Source organism: Ambystoma mexicanum, chromosome 5p, assembly GCF_040938575.1.
Source record: "Ambystoma mexicanum isolate Mex_15411 chromosome 5p, UKY_AmexF1_1, whole genome shotgun sequence".
Classification (NCBI taxonomy): domain Eukaryota; kingdom Metazoa; phylum Chordata; class Amphibia; order Caudata; family Ambystomatidae; genus Ambystoma; species Ambystoma mexicanum.
In genome coordinates, this window is record NC_090930.1 from 1,295,064,760 (window position 1) to 1,295,085,560 (window position 20,801).

A 20,801-nucleotide genomic window follows, 5' to 3' on the forward strand; every position below is an offset into this window, starting at 1 on the left:
CCGAAGTAGGTCTGTCCAACTGACATTCTTTTAAGGGCCCTAGTGATCACTAACACCCCACCATGTTGCCTTTTTAAGACATATACTTGAATTTCAACATTGATGCAAAAGACAATTGCTACAGTGCCCTGTGTTCTTATCTAGTGTGTCCTTTTCTTTCCCAAAGTCTGCATTTTATGGATATTCCTTTACAGGGGTACGGTCTTAGTGGTTTATTGATTTGTTTACATGTGTATTAAAGATTAGTATAGAATCTTGATGTGGCATTTATTTTAGTACCACAGTGCTATTATTGTACCTTAAAGAGGCAATGATGATGTACCCTTCATGCTGTGTCTATTTCACCTTTATAATAGAGATCACAACTGGTTTACAAGTAGTGTGGGGAAGAGTAGGAGTTTAGAAACCACTACTCATCTCTGTACTTAACCCTACAAGTAAGGGGTGTATCTTTCACCTTTACTCTCTAAAATAGGTAAATACTCCCCAAAAACAATAATTCAGAGTACAAAATACTCCCAACAATACACACTCCCTGCTTTCACCCATTTATCGCCATGGATAAGTTTGGACCAGTAGTATGCGAAGTTCACAGGAAGAATCTACTATTATTACTGTCTGATCCAAAGAGGGAAAAAGTATATTTTAATAACAGATAGATGCAAAGAAGTATTTATTGCAAAAATATTTCCGTTTTATTTAGTGATTAGACTTTTTCATACAAATACGTCAGACCAGCACATAGGCAAAGCTTCACCCTCTACAATTTGGCTTTCGTACCTTACATGTGACAGAGACAGCATTGATGGCGGTCTGGGATGAGATGTTGCAGGCTGGGGATGAAGGTAAACTCTCCCTGCTTGTAATGTTTAATTTGACCACCGCATTTGACATGGTGGACCATGGCATTTTGCTGGATCGTATGCAAAACCTGGTGAAGGTGGATCCCTGTGCGCTACAATGGTTCACATCCTTTCTTACTGGCCGGCAACAATGTGTCAAGGTTGGTGGCAATTAGAAGTGTGTTCAATGGACCTCTGGTATTAGCAGAGAGAATAGCAGGAAGAGATACGCAGATGGCTATGCCAATTAGCCCAGGTGTTGAGCTAGATAAGACTAGAAGGAGATAGTGGTACAAGGAGCCCGCTGGGGGCATATCAAGAGATGGAGACACAAGGGGGTTGTCCTGACGACTAAGTTCAAAGGTTTACCTTTTAGTTTTGAAAACACAATGTTATTCTGTCATGATCAACACAGTCCAATTTATTCTGTGGGTGATAGAGCTCAAATGACTAAGTAGACATACATTAACATGTATCAGACCAAGCTTTTAATTATTTAGGTGTTCAAATGTTATTCTTAGATATACATATTTCTGTATCATTTTCTCGTTTGATTTTTACTTAACAAAACATTTTTTATATAAAACACATTGTTTTTGTGAAGTATCATCAACAAAAGCTTTTTTGACTTTTCATAAATATTTATACAATTGTTTAGCAAAAACTGTGCGTATTCACCACCTATAGTGACTTGTGATAGAACATATACGAGTTACATCCATACAGGGCAACTAATAGTATCACATTAGATTGCATTGCCAGGCAAGAGGGTGACCTAACATGTGGTCGACGTCTTGATGTAAATCAAACAGTTCTAGTGAATTGTAAAGGGACAAAAATGGCACAGTGTGGTGCTTGTCCTAAGACGTTTCGGCGGGGTGCCTTCTTCTTGGGCCTGGAGTAGGTCTCTCTAAAAAATGGGACATAAAGGGGGCTCTATTAGTGTCTAGTGTTGTTAATTGAGACTCTGTACATGACATAAAAATCCCATAATTATGGTACACCTATAAAAACGAAAAACTAAAAACTAAAAACAGGAAAGCACAAAACTGACCTTTAGGGTATTGTACGTGGTAAATCCTTAGGTTGTTTCATCCACGTGTGGAGAGTTGGGCATATTGGGCCTCAATGGTTTTCCAACACCACGGCTGCTCTGGGGCAAACAGATACATAAATGTCTTGTTTGTGAAGGGCGCTGTAACATCTGTGGCTAATACAGTGCTGAAATGGCATTACCCTTAGTGAGAGCCAGAAGTAGTTTTCTCACCTTGGTGGGTGGACGTGTGTTGCTGGCTTCGATTGAAATCATTCAGGGTATAATACATCTTGGCTACGGTTCATTCAGTAAGATTCCCCCATGAAAGGCTGCCTAGAGTGAAGATCAGCACATGGTGGTTGCTAGGGACTGATGTTAAGAAATAGTGATAGCTTGCAGGGGACAGAGGTCTGCAGGAAGAAGGACAGCAAGAGCGCTTGTACCTGGGGATCAGTAGCCAGCTTGTGTAGATTGCTGGGCTGGTTGTAAGCGTGATCCTGCTTGCGTTGTGGAAAGAACGCCGAGCTCTGTCGTTATTTGGGCAGTATGCATGCATGCACTGGGTAGTGCTCTGAGCCGCGCATGTGTAGCGGGGGTGGAGCATGTTACCAGGGTAACGCGAAATGCTCAGAGCAGTCGACTGTGCAGTGCAAGGCACTATGTGTATTAGTGCAGGGTTAACTTGTGTACCTGGCATCTGAGAAGCCTTGCGAGGTGCAATGTAATTTTAATTTTAAGTTAGTATCACAGATGATTTTGTGAAAAGGAACGGACCCTGTTGTCACATTAGGCTGTGGAGAGCTAAGTATCGGAAGGAAAAAGCACATCATATTGGATGGCTGGTGTGGCACTGAGATAAGATCTGCATGGTACGGCCAGTGCTTCTCATATAAAACAATTGCAAGCATAGTTGTACTGGTATCTAGTATTACTGTGGGTAATTTACTATGGAGCTGCCAGTGCTTCTCATAGAGGACGTGAGCAAGCACAGTTATGTGTCTAGAATTACTGTGGGGTGCTTGGTATGACACTGTGTGGAAAATCCTGGTAGATCTCTGATGTGGCGATCTTGTTAGGCATACATGGTATGTGCTGTGCCACTCATAGATCACGTGGGCATGCATAGTTATACTGGTAAATTGCCCGAGAAGGGGGCTCTGTGGGTATGACAGATGTGTCTATGGCAGCTGGAATGTAGCCCTCTGATCTGAGGGGCTTAAGATGCATGCACAATGCTTTTTAGCCATATGGACCGGTGGGTTCTGCCTCATTGAGCCCATTTGTGATTGTTTTCAATTTAAAAATCCACCACGCCTCCTTGTGATTCAAAGAGTTCGAGGCATTGCTGGTATTAGGGACTGAATCGACAATCCACCATATGATGGCATCAAGTCCATGGTGGTATTCTGTGTAATGATGAACCATGGGAGCTGTTAATGATTTACACCTGATACGGGATCTATGTTCCCCTATTCTTTTGTGAATTTGTCTTGTGGTTTGTCCTACATAGCGGAGGCCACATGGGTACTCTATTATGCAGATGACATTGGCTGTATTGCAATTTGTGATTTGTTTCAGTTTCCATTCTTTACTGCCAATCCGGAATGAATTCATTTATTTGGTAAATCACCAAATCGTGCATGTCCCACATGGGTGATGACACGTATTTTTTTCATGTTCCAGATTGTAGATCTCTGTGTCTTGTCTATTCTGACATGTGCTAGCATGTCCTTCAGGTTTTTAGATCTTTTCAGTGCCATCCTCAGGATTTTCTCTTCTGGTAAACAGAGTTGTACCAGAGGCCAGAATGTCTTTAGTATTCCTCTGAGTTTGCTAGTGTTTGGTCCAAAGGTTGACACAAAGGTAAAGACTTCCTCGCTGCTTGTGATGGCAGTTTTGGGTGTAAGTAGACTCTCTGTGTATATTTAGCTCTTTTGATCGTCTTCTTGATGAGCTTGTTTCGGATACCCTCTCTCCAATAGTTTATTTTGTAGTACCATAGCGTACTTGTTGTATTGGTCCAATTCGGTACAGTTGCATCTCAGCCTCAAGAATTGGCCATATGGGAGGTTGTCTCTGAGACTTTTGGGCTGTGTGTGATAGAGCTCAAATGACTAAGTAGACAGACATTAACATGTACCAAAGTCAGCATATCAAAAGATGGCAAGGTCCTCTGAGAATGAGCTGAGCTATTTTTCTGCTGTGAAACATGACTTCGATACTGGTTGAGTCCTAAAACCAATTATATTTATAGTGGAATCAGCCTTTCAACATTACTGTGGCTGGATCCTTGCTGGTGCTGGAGACCCTCTGAAATTTAGAAGATCAATTGGCGGGATTAAGTCCAAGAGGGTGAAAGACCAACTGGTTTTATTTATTTATTTTATTTTTCTGCTTTGTCTTTTCTTGTGGGTGATTTTAAACGTGTAGCATGAAAATCAAAGCCTGCTGGAGACTTAACAGCTCACCATCCCAAGCCTGTGCATGTTCTGAGGGCTAATCCACCAAGAACGCCCTAGGCCTGGATGTTTAAGGCTATTAACACCCCGAGCCAATGTCTTCATACAAACCTGGCATTTGAGTAACCAGAAAAGACACATTGTCCCTTCTATGTTTAGATGACAACCAGGGAGTGGATGAGGCGCTGGAGCATGAGGCAACACATGCAGGTAAGTAAGGGTAGTCAGTGGTGGTCGTGAGCGGGGTTAAGACAGGAAGTCGGGAAGTGGAGGCTGTGTGGGACTAGGGGGTAGGACAGAATGGAGGCACTGGGAGTAATAAATATAGTAACTGGGGGAGGGTGCAGGAGACTGGAAGGGAATGCTGACTTTTACCGGAAATGCAAGCAGGCGTTCCCATTCTTTTGATTCGCCGGCATACTGCACCTGGGGCTAATATGCAATAGAAAATGAATAGAACCTGCAGAGTAATATCCATCCATGCACAGATCTATGCATGCTGGGGAGCTCATAACGTGTATACTTTTATCACAGAGACTGATCATCTGTATGGATTTATGAAACTAAGATTATCTTATTTTCAATTGTTTTTAATAGTGGTTATTTCTGGAGCGAATATACACAAAGCACTTTCTACATCTTTAAAGGGTAGCTCTTAATATGTGCATGTTTAACACGTGAAACTGCTAATCTCTATGAATGGTTTCATGTTGCGATTTAAGTAATTAGAATAGGTTTTCATTACTGAATACAGTAGGGCATATGCAAAGAACACTTATTCCCGTGAAGACTTTGATAGGGGCCTTGGATTTTCCTGATAGAGGTAGTAAAATGCTATTAATGGTGTTACATTTGAAAACATTTAGGAACTGACAAATATTTTTTGATGTTGTTCTAAAATGGGTATGGTTCCTTTTACTTTAATAAAATAATGTTTAATAATTCCAACATATTGTTGTTTTCCGACTCTACTGACTCTTAGTTAATTCAGGGAAAAAAAACTGTGAGCACAGTATGATACTGACTGGAATCATGGATATTCCCGCGTTTTGTTTGTGTCCACTGTGCGAGTCACTGTGCGTTTTCTTTATGAGGGTCTATGAATGCGCAATGCTTGCTGAAAATGCAAGTTAGACTTTACACATAACCGAGGAAGTGGTACTTTGAATTAGCCATTTAACCTATGCATGTCAAGGTTATTATTGTAGCTGTGTTCTCTCTAGCAGTGCAAGTTCTGATTTACGGTTTATAGCATAGCTCCATCATCGTTGTACACACCTATGCTTTTCTTGCAGGATCTAATTAAAGGGAAGGTCAGTGTCACCTTATGTTTTAATTCTCCTTACCATAATATATCACTTGGGCGCAGTTTAATAAATGGAGTTATGAAGACACAATATATTATGGGGAAACTTTACAGCCTAATCCATCCTATTAACAATTATATCAGGGCAATGACATTTAATGATCACAGAGAAAAAGAGCAGTCAATGTATATTTACTTCCCAAACCTTTGTCTCTGAATATATAAGTGAAGCCTGATTGCATGGAGATACTTTTCTATATCATGCAGTATAGTTTGATAGTGGGAGAACATGTCTTCACACTATAGATAACATGCGTTGTCCTTGGATGGAAGCAAATCATAAAGAGCAATATAAAAATGACCCCTAACATTTAACAATGAACAACAAGTGAACCATTAAGGCGTCTGAACATGCTGGTGTTGTAAGGAATTGCAATTTTGACTTCATCATGATTTTAAAAAGTCATTTTGAGTGTGAAACGATGTGAATCATTGTGCTTTTATAAGAAGAATTGAAACCACTTAGTGAAAGGATAGCACACTTCCTTGAATGCCATTCCCACCATTTGAGCAACGTCATCATCATTGTGATGTATGAAAGTAGGAGAAGAACCTAATCAAGCAATAATAACTGGCAACGCCCCGGGGCCGAGTTAATAGACATGCATATAGCAAAGTCCTTAAACGAGGGTCCTGCAACATTAACACCTGGTGCAGCACCGTGGAGGTGTTATATATGTAATATATGATCAGAACGTAGTCTGCACAATCTAAGAGAGTTAAAAACATGTCTGTACATAAAACAAGTGCCACAATTATACAATGACAATAAGTAAATGAACATGTAAGACACTATGAGATGAATCCAGATGAACACATCCACTTGATGTGCCCTAACAATAAGCAGATAAACATACAATTGGTGTTAGCTAAAGCACTGTGAGAGTTGAATCAAAATGTGCATATCAACTGGTCATAATAGAGAACATTCATTGCACAACCTTAAAAAATACAGTAATAGGGAGCCTAAATGGACAGGAATGAGCAAGATTTAGAGAAATCAATGTAGGCTAAGTGCTTCATTCATGCCCACTGGTATTAGGGTGTCAGTTGTATGTATCCAAAATGCCTCTCTTTCTGACAATTCCCTGAAAATATCTCCAACAAAACATTGCTTATCAATCACCTCAAGAATCCAAAATCGCATTTGAGCAATGAAATGAATATGTTCATTGAAGTGACATTTCACTGATGACTTTAAATTACATGTTCGTGTGCATGATATGTGCTCATTCCAACATATTCTTGCTTTCCTTGATGACTGTCTGACAGAATAGAGTCCATACAAGCAATAAATACAATATATAATGTTTTCAGAGTCACAAATTGATCCGTTGCAAGCTTTTTTGTTTACCTGTTTTTGAATGCAAAACCATACCCCGCTTTACAACATTATTGCAGATCCTGCTGTGTAAACACGGGTATGTGCCAGAACAGATAGAAGTCATATCTTTGTGTGGTATGTCATTAGTATTGACCAAATGTCCTGTAAATTACTATTACATTTATATGCAACATACAGGCGGGTTGTGCACAGATCGTTAGCTCTAGTGGCATTCCAAAATATATTTCAGTTCTTCCATATACTTTACTTTTTCTAATGAGATTATTTTGCACCAAAAACTGAGATATCAATACTAAAGCTGACTGTGATTTGCTTTTTTCTTCATATATGAGAGACTATATAGATTTCTCACAGACACGCTGTTCTCAATATGTATACTCAATATATCAATGAATTTGTCATGAAGTTTAAGTCCTTGTGACTTTGTTCTGCATCGCTCACAATCCTTTTAACCTCAGCATCTGTCTGTATGATAGGATCTTGATGGTGTTGGGGGGATGGAAGCTTAAGTTGTGAAGTAAATCATTCCTGCCTCTAGGTTTCTGAAAAAGTGCTGTCATATTTTATTTCTACAAGAGCAGACACATCCAGTAAATGAACTCCAGGATCACCAATGTCAGTGGTGAACTAGATGAGTCTATCTATTGCATTAATGTATTGCATAAAATCAGTAAGAGTGGATAGTGGACCATGCCAAATAGAAAGGTTTTCATCTATGTAACGACTCCAGAACATGAGATATTAGTTACATACTGGGTGCTTCGGCATATGATCAGTTTCAAATTTGTGCATGAAACTGTTTGCATAAACTGGGGCTATGATAAATGCCATTTATGTACCTGATGTCTGTAGGAAAAATGTGTTATTGAACTGAAAATAGGAGTTCCAAAGATGTAACCTAAGGAGAATCAAGAGGAATCATTTGACTTCAGGTTGTAGTAAGAGTCACTCAGCTGCTTCTAGACCTTGGTCATGGGGAATTGAGGTGTACAGACTGCTGACATCTATTGTTCATTGAATATCATCAGGGTCAAGTTCTATTTTGTCTAAAATCTTTAGTAAATGTGCTGTGTCTTTGATGTAGGTATTGGTTTTCTGTATAAGAGGCTGACGTAAATGATCAATATATGTTCTGATTGGTTGTCAAATTCTCTGAATAGCAGCAACCATAGGTCTGGCTGGGGGATGGGTAGGATGCTTGTTGAATTTAAGCAATAGGCAAAGCGTAGATGTGCTTGGATACTGATTGATGAGGAATGCCTTTGTTTTTTCGTTGATCCAGCCATAATGAAAAGCCTGATTCAATAATGTGCATATATTGGTCTTTCATGTTACTGGTGGAATCATGATCTATCCTATAATAGGTTCTGGTGTATTCTAAATGCAAAGTGTGAATGTGTTACATGTGTTGACCCGAAAACAATTACATTATTAGAACCCACTTATGTTTTTTCACTTGTGTTGTTTTAAGTTTTTGTATTTGTTTTATGTTATATGATCATTTGTATGATGTTTTTAAGGACCACTATGTTTTGCGATTAATAAAATGTGTTATATTTTGTGAAAATGATAACTATATATATCTCAGTATCATTGAAACTGTTTGATAAGATGCCCTACCTTTAGGCACTCTTTAGACATTTGAACTTCTTTTGGTATATGATAAACAACACTCGTGTATATAGCCGTTTTGAGAACTGCGTATTCTAAATGCAGTGACAACTATGTTTCATAATCTAAAGTGTTAAGAATCACTAGTGGACACCCTTTATCAGCAAGTCGGATGCTAACACTGTTGTCACAATATAGGGATTTGATGAGAGAAATGTCTGCCATGTTGAAATTGTAGAGTTTAGGTTTCTTGAAGGATAACTTATTAAGTTGTTGTAGAAGGGTTTCTTGAAGGATTTCAATAGATAGTATCATAATAGGTGGAGCAAAAGTACTGTGAGACATGAACTCAATAAGTTCCTCTTCATTGTCAAGTGAAGATGTGTCTGATCTAGTTTCTAGCTCTGCAACATATAATTGTACTGTTATTTTGCATTTGAATTTGAAGAGGTACATCTTTTTATCAAACATGGTAGAACTGTTGGTGGGTACAAAATGTACACCCTTCTGTAAAGTTTGCTGTTCTTTCTGACTAAGGTTTCTGTTAGATAGATGTATGACTAATTGTTGTGTTCTAAAATATGGTCTGGACACAGGGACTGTGTGCACCTCCTTCTGCCCCTCCTTGTTCTTTGTCTTTTGGACCTTTGTCAAACAAGGTTTCACTGCACATTTTGATGTATGTGTAAAAGAGACTGTTGTGTTTGTTTGTCTAGGAATCACATCCTCCTGTTGAATATTGAATTAACTGCTCCCTTTGGCACACACTATGAAGGATGAAGAAGATCTGCAACACTATATATTTCTGATTCAGCAGTTGTGGATGGCAGAAATGGGGGAATCATGTGATAAGACAAAAGCAATATTTGATCACATGCAGAAGAAGGGGCTTCTGAAAGAGGTACACAATTCTCTGGATAAAGTAGCAGGGATTGAGGCAAAATCTACATTAACAACACATAGGGCCCATGCTTATGAGGTAATTCTGTCCAGCCCATCCATTCCTATTGTAAGATGCCACACAGTAAATCATGTTACATGTATTGCTATTTCTGTTGAGGAAGGGGAGGAGGTGCACAATTGTGTTACATATACAGGCGCTGAAGATGACTTAGTGCAAGCACTGGAGGCCGCATTGGAGGAGAGGGAAGGCCTTTTCGTTGATGGTTCAACAATGATTGATCAGGAGACTGGCCAGTTGCACACAGAGGTAGCAGTGGTACGCCTTGTAGATGGGGAATGTGAGGCTATGATTAAGAACATATTGCCAACCCATTATTCTGCCCAGGTAGCAGAATTAATATCATTAATTGAGGTGTTAGAATTATCCCAGGGATGTCTGGTGACTGTTTACTCTGACTCAGCATACGTAACCACCACTGTACATTCAGGGTTGTCAAGATGAAAGAGGAAGTGGTTTTACACGTCTCATGGTATCCCTTTGCAACATGCAGCTTTATTGGAAAGATTAATGTATTTATTAACCCACCCCTCTGTGACAGTTGTTAAGTGCTCCACCCGCACTCACAATACAAATGTAATTTCACATGTTAATGATGTCGCAGAGAGGGCTACCAAAGAAGCAGCATATCTAACAGATCTTAATGCTGCAATATATCCTGAAGTGGCAAATCAGCAGTTAACAATTCCATACATTGCAGCACGTATTACACAAATAATTGAGCTACAGGGAAAGGCACCCCAAGAGGAGAAGGAGTTATGGACTAGAGGTGTTGCACGCAATCGCAGACGGCCTAATTTGGAGACAAAATATTACAGGTAAGGTGGCGATGCCACAGGAGTTGCTAGCAGTTGCTTTTGAGCAGCTGCACTATCCAGCGCATATTTCAAAACAACACATCACTGCAGATATTTTGATGGACTGGTTTGTCCCCAATCTGCAGGAGTTGATCTACACATTTGTGGCAAACTGCACCATGTACCACCTGTACAATACCGACCAGATGCTCAGGACATTGCGTGACACATTGCTCTGTCCCACTGGGCTGCTACAGGAGTTTCACAGCGATTACACGGATATGTCTAACAGGTGCAGTAACTACCATTACCTCAGTGTTGTGATGTGCCTTTATTCCTGTTGGGTTTAGGATGGGCCCTGTGCATATCCAGGTGCAGAATCCGTGGCTACATTTCTTGTATGCAAGGTGTTTCACCTACGGGTGATGTATGAGGACCTCAAATCTGATAAAGGTACTCACTTTTTTAATGACTTATTTGAGGAGATAGCAACTCTGTTGGGGATCCGGAATAGACTGTGCTCCATATACAATCTACAAGCCAACCAAATTTTTGCTTTTAAATAGCAAGCTGTCTGAGCTATGTGTACATTAAAGAGGAAAATGGGTGCAATGTCTCCCTGTGGCTTTTTTTAGCCTGAGAACACAGCCCAGCAAAGATCAACAATTGTCCCTGTACGAAATAAGTGACAGGGAGAAGTATGCACACAACTCATACTCCTATACGAACAGCATCAGAAAAAGAAGCTGAAGTGAAGGCCAAACAATGGTTTGATACCATGTTGTCCTGAGTCCCATCGTGGTTAGACATAGCAGTCAAAAGGTTCCTGTCAGGTGATCCTGAGATGCTGTACAAACACTCTGCTGAAGAGGACCACAGTTTGTTTTTTCAAACGGCGGGTAAAGCTCCTCTGCTCACAAAACACAAGTACACCCAGACTGATAGGTAGGATTGGGTTGTTTGGCCAAGGTTGGTAAAAATAGAGGTGCCTTTGGAACCCCTAGCCACTGTACCCACACCCACACCAGACCCAGAGAATTATATTGATCGCTAGGTTAATTTATAAGGAGATGGAGGGTGCTGTTTCATAATTGGCACCCCAGAATAATGCGCCGATATTGTGGGGAGCCTACGTCACATCCCTGGAGCATGTGTACCCAATGATGATGATTATACAAGGAAGGAAGAAGGGTTAGTTAATGGAGTTTTAACTAAAGGGGTTATTGTTGGGATGCACGCACAGTGTCCGAGCGATGCAAAGAGGTTCAGGTTTAGGAAAACCTAGTAGAGTACAACATTATGGAACCAGAGTACCACAGACAGTACATACATTGTGTTAGTTAGGTCTGACACAGATTACATAACCACAAATAGCAACACACACAGAGCAACAGATGTACCAATGTTGCTGTTGCAGAGGTCAGAGACAGGGCAGCATTATAGGCTCAGGTTTTAGTTGAGGTATTGTAGTAATGTAGGATAGCATCATTTGTGGAAAGAAAGGAAATAAGTGGAAGATGGAGTCAGCAGGGTAGTGTGCTAACAGTGGGGTTGGTGTGTTAACCTGACAGAGGTGATGCCATTTCAGAAAATCAGGCCTAGTACAGAGTGAACAGATGAGAGCACAGGCCTTAGTGTGTAGCTGTGGTTCTCTTAGTCCAGCTCCAAAAACAAATCCCCTTTCCCGCTTCCCAGGAGAGAAGCCAAGGCCAGAGGCACCCATGGTGCACAGATAAGCACTAATTGTATTCAGCTGCGGGACCTGAATGAGATGGGAATGGAATATACATTTGTAAATGAGCAGGAAGGCAGGCACCCTTTGAAGGACACATTTATTGAAATAGGGCACAAGGCTCTGTAATGTCAAGGAGCCAGGCAAAGGTTTACAACACTACTGCCCTCCCCCTGGGGCAGACACCCCATATGAAGTGCATTTAGACACATGACCTAACAGAACACATCCTGGGAATTCAGACTCAAGAGCACTGCCCTGTATGCGTTATTCCTGGGCACCCCCACAACCCCCTTGTTCATTGCTGGAGTTGTCTTGATTCACAAAGGGTTCACTATCAATGGCTTTTGACATCGCTTGGATTGACTTTTGGGCATATTGGGCCTCATTAGGGGGCTGGCGGCTGCAGAATGAACGGTGCCGGTAAGGGTCGGCACTGTTCATTCTGGGCCGCCACATTATGAGGTCTGCAGCTGGTCCCGCTCTGGACGCCTGGCCAGACCAAACATGCAGAGCGGGACCCGCTAGCAGTCCAGGATGCTAACAACGGGTCCGTCATTAACAGGCCCGTTGTTAGCATCTTCCCCATTCTCATTGAGCCCTAGGGGGGCTCAAATGGGAATGGGGACGTACCGGGTAAGGGTCCTGGTCCTGCGAAAGGGAATTACCGGGCCCTCCAAGGTCGGAATGACTCGCTAAGTGCCCTTTTGCAGGACCCGGACCTGAGTTTGGAGATATCCATGCCGTTAAAAACAGCATATCTACTTCCGAACTCGCAATGAGGCCCATTGACTCTTGGTGCTTCACCCCCTCAACTCACAATATTTCAACCCCTCCACTTTTTCCTCTAAATCCATATTCCTTTGTCTTCCTACCTCCTTACCCAAGAGCCCTCTCCTACTAGTGCTTGATGTCATCACCTTCTGCCCAGTACCACTACTAAGATATCCATCATCTTACCTTAATAATATATGTTATGTTGTGTTATTATATGTATGCCATGCACCACTGCCATTTCCATTGCATCCAGGTGCTCACGTGGCTCTGTAATAAACCTGTGTGAGATTGGTTAGTGAGGGAAGAGGGATAGGATAGAGGTTGTGCTCCTATGTTGATGCTTGTAGAACCAGGAGGAACCGACATCTGTGCATGTGATGTTTATGGGTGTGTTTTGTTGTGTGCATTGAGCTAGTTGTGTCTGGAGGGGTAGCATCCAATTTATGGGTGGTTGTTGTTTGTAGCTATTTGGTTTTGTGGCATGGTTCGCAGTGGTGGTGTGTCTTGTCTTTTTTTTGGGGCTGTAGATTTGTTGCACCTATGGTAGTGTGTAGTATGTATGAGGTCTGCAGGTGTGGAAAAGGATGGCATGGTTAGTTTTTTTGTGTGGCTTTGGGTGTGTGATGGTTTTATTGTTGTTTTCTTCAATCCATCCAAACATTGGCCCAAACATTTCTAGAGTATGGTTTGTGAGGGTGCATGTTTTTGTACTTGTATCTGTGAGTTGAATAGACAGGTTTTCAGTAGATTTCTGAAAGTTAATTTCAGCTTTCGAATCACATAATTTTTTATGCCGCACTCCTCCAGTCTCATTATTAGTGTTGTGTGCCTGATTGTGTTAAAGGTGGCTGATATGACTAGTAGTATGAGGGCTGATTGGGTGCTGTTGTTTGCATTTATTTTGAGGTCATTCCATATAGAGAGGAGTGCAGATTCCGTTCCTCTCATGGGTCTGAAGCAGCATTGGGATTGGTTGAGTGTTCCTTTGCTTTCTTCATGATTTCAGAAGGCTTCTGTTACTCAGGCCTTTCACTCTAATGTTCTGAAAAAAATGACTCAACCGTGTTATAAACTAGAGAACTTTGGCGGTACCAGCTTTGATGTTTGTTCCCGCTCATCTGGAACTCAATTCCACTTTATCTTAGAAATATTCCTGACCTGTGTCTCTTTAAGAAGGCTATCAACACTTTTCTCTTCAACTCTAAGGATGAAGGTGTTGTAGTTCTCTGCTTTGATTCTTTGGTTTAACTTTTTTTTTTCTTCCTTATGATCAATTCTTTAGTGTGCACTGATGCCATTGGGCGTGTTGCGCCTTATACAAATTTCATTTCATTCATTCATCTCTGCAGATGATTGCATCTAAGGTGTGTCCAGCACCGCAGTTGGGTCTGTTTACTATTCGATGGAAGTGGAGGGTTTCCAGTAGGGCACTGAAGGAGTTTTCTGTGGTTTCAGTTTCACTTTCGAACCAGCTGTTGAAATCCCCCGGGACGATTATGTTATCATGATAAGTGGAGAGGTTGGCAATGGCCTCAGTGAGATTAGCAGAAAAGTTGGGGTTGCAGGATGGCGGTCTGTAGATCAGGAGGCACAGTAGAACGTATTGGTCATTGAGCTTGATGTTGAAGTTTGAAGTTGTCAGCTATGGCTTCATGGGAAATTGTTTTGTAATTGTCTGATAGCTATGTTTCTGTGAGATAGATCAGGTCAGTGCTGCCTACGCTTAACAGGTCATAGATTTCAGCTTTGTGTTTAACAGTGGATCATACATTGTGTAGACTGCAGTGTACAGTGTGTGTTTTTTCTTGTTCTTTGTTGCGTATCATTTTTTGTGCCTCAGTTGGTGTAGTGCGTGTCAGGTTTTTGGTTCTCTCTTGGGTGAGGTCGTTATTTGATGGTAGTGTAGCTTGGTCTTCTATCCCTTGATTCAGGACTTTTATCAAGTTGAGTGATGGGTTGTTTTCTTCTTCGGAATAGTGCCTGGTGATTGGATGTCTTTGTTGTCTTGTTTCCAATCTCTAGTTATGTAAGGGGTCTGGAGAGTTAGGGATCCTAGATTCACTCTGATTCTTGTTGCAGTTTTCCAAAATATGTTTTTTGTAGTTTCTGGGTTTGATGGTTGAGGTGTGATATTTGGTAGTCCGGTGGGGTCCACTTTAGGATTCCTTTGCCCTTTGGTGTGAGCTTTGGTTTTCTATAGTGGTAGGGTTGTGGATGGAGAGTTAGCAGGAGATGTATACTGTTTTTGTTTTTGTACCAGTCTGTATCTCTAGTCTGCTTAATGGTGGTTGGTGGGAGTTTTGTGGTGTTGTGAATTCTGGTTGGTGATTCTGGTTTGACTGGGATATACTTTCACTCCTCTTTCTTGTTCTGTTTTCCATTCTTGATTCTTTGTCCTTCTTTTATCGTGGCATGTCTGCGGTCTTGATATGTTGAACTGTTGTGGTGTGTGATGTATGGCTGGGTGTGGTTGTGCGATTAAGTTGTTTTCACTAGTAGGCCTTCTGTTTGGGCAGGTCTCTCTTTGCTGTTAGTTTCTGTTGTCTTTTAACTGACAAGGTGAGTAATGGCTTTAGGTGGTTTTTGGTTGGGTAGATTGGTTGTAGGTTTAAATGCAATGGCGGGAGCATCCCTGTGGTTCTAGGTTTGTGGTGGCTTGCTTTATCCTAGGTGTTCCGTGTTCATTCTGGGTGCAGCTCCTTCTCAGACAACTTATTCCTTTGTCTCAGGGTAGGAAGATGTGCTTTAATCCACTGCAGCATCTGCCTCACTGTGTTTTAAGGGGTATGGTGTTTTGGTTTCCTCGTCGGTTTTGTGATCAGCGTTGTTGTATATGCCAGGAGTGGGTGCCCTCCTGGGTTGATTACTTTCCTGGTTCGAGGGGAAGAGTTGAAGTGCTGCAATTCACAGTGGTGCCTGCCTTGCTGGGGTTGGAGAATTGAGGTGGCTTGAATCTCTCTGGGGTCTTATCTTGTGGTTGTATTTCTGATTTAATTTTGGTTTGTTGAGTTTGATGTGTTCCTGTTTGGAGTTCCCAGGGGAAGAAGCTTACCTCTGGAGCTTGTCTTGTGGTTGTATAATTGAATTGGGTTGGAGCCTTGGGTGTAAGTGTGGGTGAGGTTTGGGGTTTGGGTTCTGATAGGATGGATTCCATGTGGGTTTCGGATGTGCTGTAGCTGAAATTGGGGTGTGACTCGCTGTGTTTTTGAGGGTTGTGGTGTCTTGATTTTCCTCCTCGGCTTTGGGTTTGTGTTTGTCATGTATGCCAGGGGCAGGTGACCTCCTAGGTTAATTCTTTTTTTTTTTTATTCAATTTAAAGTGCAAATTGATTAATTAAAACCTTATACACTATATTACATGTCAGTTCAGTAGTAAAAATGTTATCATAAAACGTCATAAATACAATAAAACAGAGTTAGACATATTAAGATAATAGATACGAGAGACTCACATATTACGTTTTGTCATTTTTCAACATAACGGGATGTGCCATAAATTAATGTAACTTTTAGGAATTGCTCTCTTCCATATATAGAAGGCTGCACCAATATAAACAATGGTTTCCACCATATGAGTAGTCGACCATAATTGATCTGATAGGATCATTCTTAAGTCACTCACCAATTTTCCATAGCCCTTATAGTACCATTCTTGTAACTTCTCACACCCTGTGAGAATATGTCTGGTTGATTCTATCTCCCTACAACAGTGCCTGCAAACTCTTTCTCCTTAGGTATACCAGTCCAGGCACCCATTGTCACACTCTGATGAAACTGTCCCCCCTTCCTCCTCACCTTTATTCACTGTGGAGCTTTCCGAGTTTTCTGTCTTCCTCCTTCTATGAACCTCGTTCTTTTCACTGGGTTCGTTTTTGGATTTCTTTTCATGAAGGTATGGACATGCTCCATTGGAGGCCACGTTGCCGGGTGTAGAGAACCACCCGATCACTGGGTAAACTTCAGAACAAAGCCCCTGACAGGGAAAAAGCCTCTTAGCTAAAAAAAACCCTGGTACAGTCTTGTTATGGATTTTCAATGAAGGATGCTTGCAGAATTGCAGGAAAGCCGATTCCAGTAGCGGGTCCTGAGACTGAAAGTTTATGTGTTGAGTCTGGAAGATTGGCAGAGGCAGAGGTAGAGGATCTCTTTCAGGTCCTGGCGGATCAGATGGATGTCTCCCAGTGAGTAAACTCAGGGAAGATATGATCGAGCAAATATCTGGGCAAGCAGTGCAAGGCTGTAAAATCATAGATCCAATGAATGAGAAAAGAAAGAAAAGAAGAGAGAAAGAAGCAACCAAGGACAACAGGAAGGAGAGAGAGACCAGTGAACTCTCAAACAGGCATGAGTCAGAGAGAAAGTCGGGAAACTCGCAGAGACGTGAGCCGAAAGAGCACAGGAGCGTTCACACGATAGAGAGAGCGAACGGGAGACAGCGGAAACAACCAGGTGAAGGGAAGCCTGAAAACAGGGAGGAACCATAGAATTTGGAAATGGCAGAGAGCGTTAGCTCAAAGGAAGGAAAGAACTAGCGTTACCCACGAGGCAGAATCGAAGATGCAAGCACTGAGCGGCTGCAATGGGAGTCTGTATTCAGAGGTGGCGGTCATCGTTCCTAGAACAACTAGACCGCTACTCAGGAAACGGTAGGCAACGTAATGGAACAGTCAATGGTTCCTCCAATAGTCCCATAGTTTCCATTTAGAGCGCATGACACCCGTATATTCCTTACAAGGTAGTATATTAAGCCTAAGGAGGACAATGAATCTCACCAGATTACGATTTCCAGTCTTTAGTAGGTAGCTTCGGGGTATCCCAGGTTTTATCCCTTGGAGCGTAAAGGTCTGATATCATTTCTTCTTGGCAAGACAAGACAGGTTATTACCCATATCCCATTCAAGGGATTTTTTTATTAGGTGTTTATGCATAATATTAATTTTCCCTGAGTATGTGGGGAATTCCATATGTATTTCATTAAAGAAAGAGGGTGTTATATCTTTCAAGTTGGTCATGTAAGTATTCAATGTATCTCTCTTGTGCATGTCTTTACCAATAAGACTCAATAAACTCTCTCCATCCCCTTCTCCCAATACAATCTTTACATAAAGTTTACAACATTGTATTTTCCATAGCATTTTTAGGGATATCAGCCCCAATTCACATCTTCTACCTTCGATCGGAGTTGATCTTGGTAGCCCCAGCAAAGGCCTCCACAATTTCCCCTCAAGTTCCCCAAGGTTTTCTGTATCTTTTATCCCCACAGACTCAAGTGCATATAAAGCTCCTGGGATATTATAGCTCTTATAAACTTTCAGATAGCCTTCTATAGAGTATCCGCCTTTACTTGTCATATATTTTTTCATGAAATTCCATTTCTTAAGAACTTTACACTCTACCATCTCATAGTAGAAGCTACTGGGGGGTTTATTCATAATAGGTATCCCGAGATAGGGATACATATCAACCACCTCAAGATTTTCTGCATTGATCTTCCATTGATATGTCTTTCTATCTTTTTTCCCTTTGGAGCCCCCAATCACCATCACCTTGGTTTTTTGTATATTAATAATTAGATTATTTCTGTTGGAATAACAATATAGCACATCCAGCATCCTCTGTAACCCTGCCAGTGTTTTATATAATAATATTGTATCATCCGCATGCATAAGGCAACAAATTTCAAGCAATCCCACTTTAGGTGGAACGTTATTTATAGCTAAGAACCTATCCCATAGATCTGATACATATAAATTATACAACACCGGCAAAGTGACACAGCCCTGCTTACGGCCCATATTTGTTTTGATCTCCAGGGAGATCTTTTCACCTTTACCTAGACAAACTAAAAAAGTTTAGGATCATAGGAAATATCTTCTTATCCACCAATTTATTCCAAAGTATTTCACGGTTAATGCTATCAAAAGCTTTGGAATAATCGATATAAGACACATAGAGTCTCATATCTTTTTTATCCACGTCTGAGATTAAATGTTTAAGCATAACCAGATTGTCCAATGTGCTATGGTTCTTTCTAAATCTGGTTTGCTGAATTGGGAGAAGGCCTTTTTCTTTACTCTATTTATTTATGCTACCTACCAATGGAGAGCAGAATATTTTGCAGCTACTATAGGTCAGAGCCAGCAAGCAATAGTTGTCAAGGTACTTCCTGTCGTGCTTTTTATACATGGGGACAACCATTGTTTTAAACCAGCTATCCAGTATGGTGCCCTTTTCCCAGATTTCAGACAATAAAAGGTGTAGGAATATGGCAAAAAAATGTTGGGGTTGCGTTTCAGTACAATATTTGCTAACCCATTGTGTCCCAGGGCTCTGGATGCCTTCATTTTATTTATTATTTCTAATGTATCTGAGAACCATATGGGAATGATGCCTCCTATTCCCCCAGCTTTCCTTATATAGATTGTCTTTCCTATTCTTCATATAAAAAGGCTGGAGATATATTCTACCCATAGGTTTTGTCCAACATCATTTATTTCACTATTATTTTCTTCTGCTCGATGTTGCGATATAGGTACCAACATTTCTTGGAATCGTGAGTTTTACAGAACACATAAATGATCCGTCATTTAGTATTATTGACATTATGTTTATATGCTCTTAACTAATTTTTATACTTCTTCTTCATGGCCCTATTTTTAGCCATTTTTCCTCTTCCTTTAAATCATGATTATCTTTTAGAGTTTTAATTTCATCCTTTGCCCATTTTTTCTTCTCCACAATTTGACTTTCATACTTATTCATATGTATTTTCCTATGTTGGTGTTTAATACTAAGTCTACAGTTTTCTCTTTTGATCATACCCAACACATGTCCTACTATCATGGGCCATTCAATGCTATATCTTGGACATCAAGGGTAACTATATTAAATATATTATCACACTTTTTCAAGTTTTTCTCAGTCCACATGATCCTATTTACCTCTGCAGAGCTCTGTGTGTTCATATATTCACCTTGTTCCCATTTTCTGAGGGTTTATTATGTTGGCATCTGATTGCTTTATGATCACTCAACAATATGGATATATGTTAAAAAAATTGTATTATTTTCTTAATCCCTTTACTAATAAACATATAATCCAACCAGTAGCTTACTTTACCATTTGACTAGGTGTCTTTTCTTTCTCCCCCTTTAGTTGGTTCCAGGTATATGAGCCCCCATTTCTGAAATAATGTCAACCAAGTGATTCTATTTACTATCTGTGTTTGGTTTTTGCGATTTAATCCAAATTTCCCCATCAGCGAGGGTAAGGTATTCATGGGTTCATCCCAGAGCTCATTCCACTTTTACATCGCAGTAGGCATTGAAATCTCCCATAATCAAAACTTCAGACTCTGGGGATTCTAATAACCAGCCTTCTATGTTAACTGTTATTATTTCTCCTATGCCTAACATGTTCACCCCAGCAGGGCCTGAGTACACATTAATAAATAATATTTCACCAAGATGTCCCATATTTCCTGCTATGGCACATATAACAAAGGGAAAATATCCAAAACGTTAATATACTTTAAGAGGAGTATGATCCTTTGCCCCTACATAAACCACCCGCCAGACGTTCCTTTCCCCCGCCAATGGCTGCTTTACTCAAAATGTTGTACCCTTCAAATAATATCTCTCCTCTCACCTACGTTTATTGAAGGACAAACACATTGCATTCCTTATCATTTTAATTCCATCTTTATGGGTAAGAGAGTTAGAGGCCCTAAAGTTCCAAGAGAGAAAAGTGGGTTAGTTTCCGTGTTTCCTCATCTCAGAGATCAGAGAAATCAGCTCTATCCAGGATCCACATTTCCATATTATTTCCCCCTCTAACTTCCTTTCTTTTTTGATAATTGTGTGGGGTTTCTAGGGG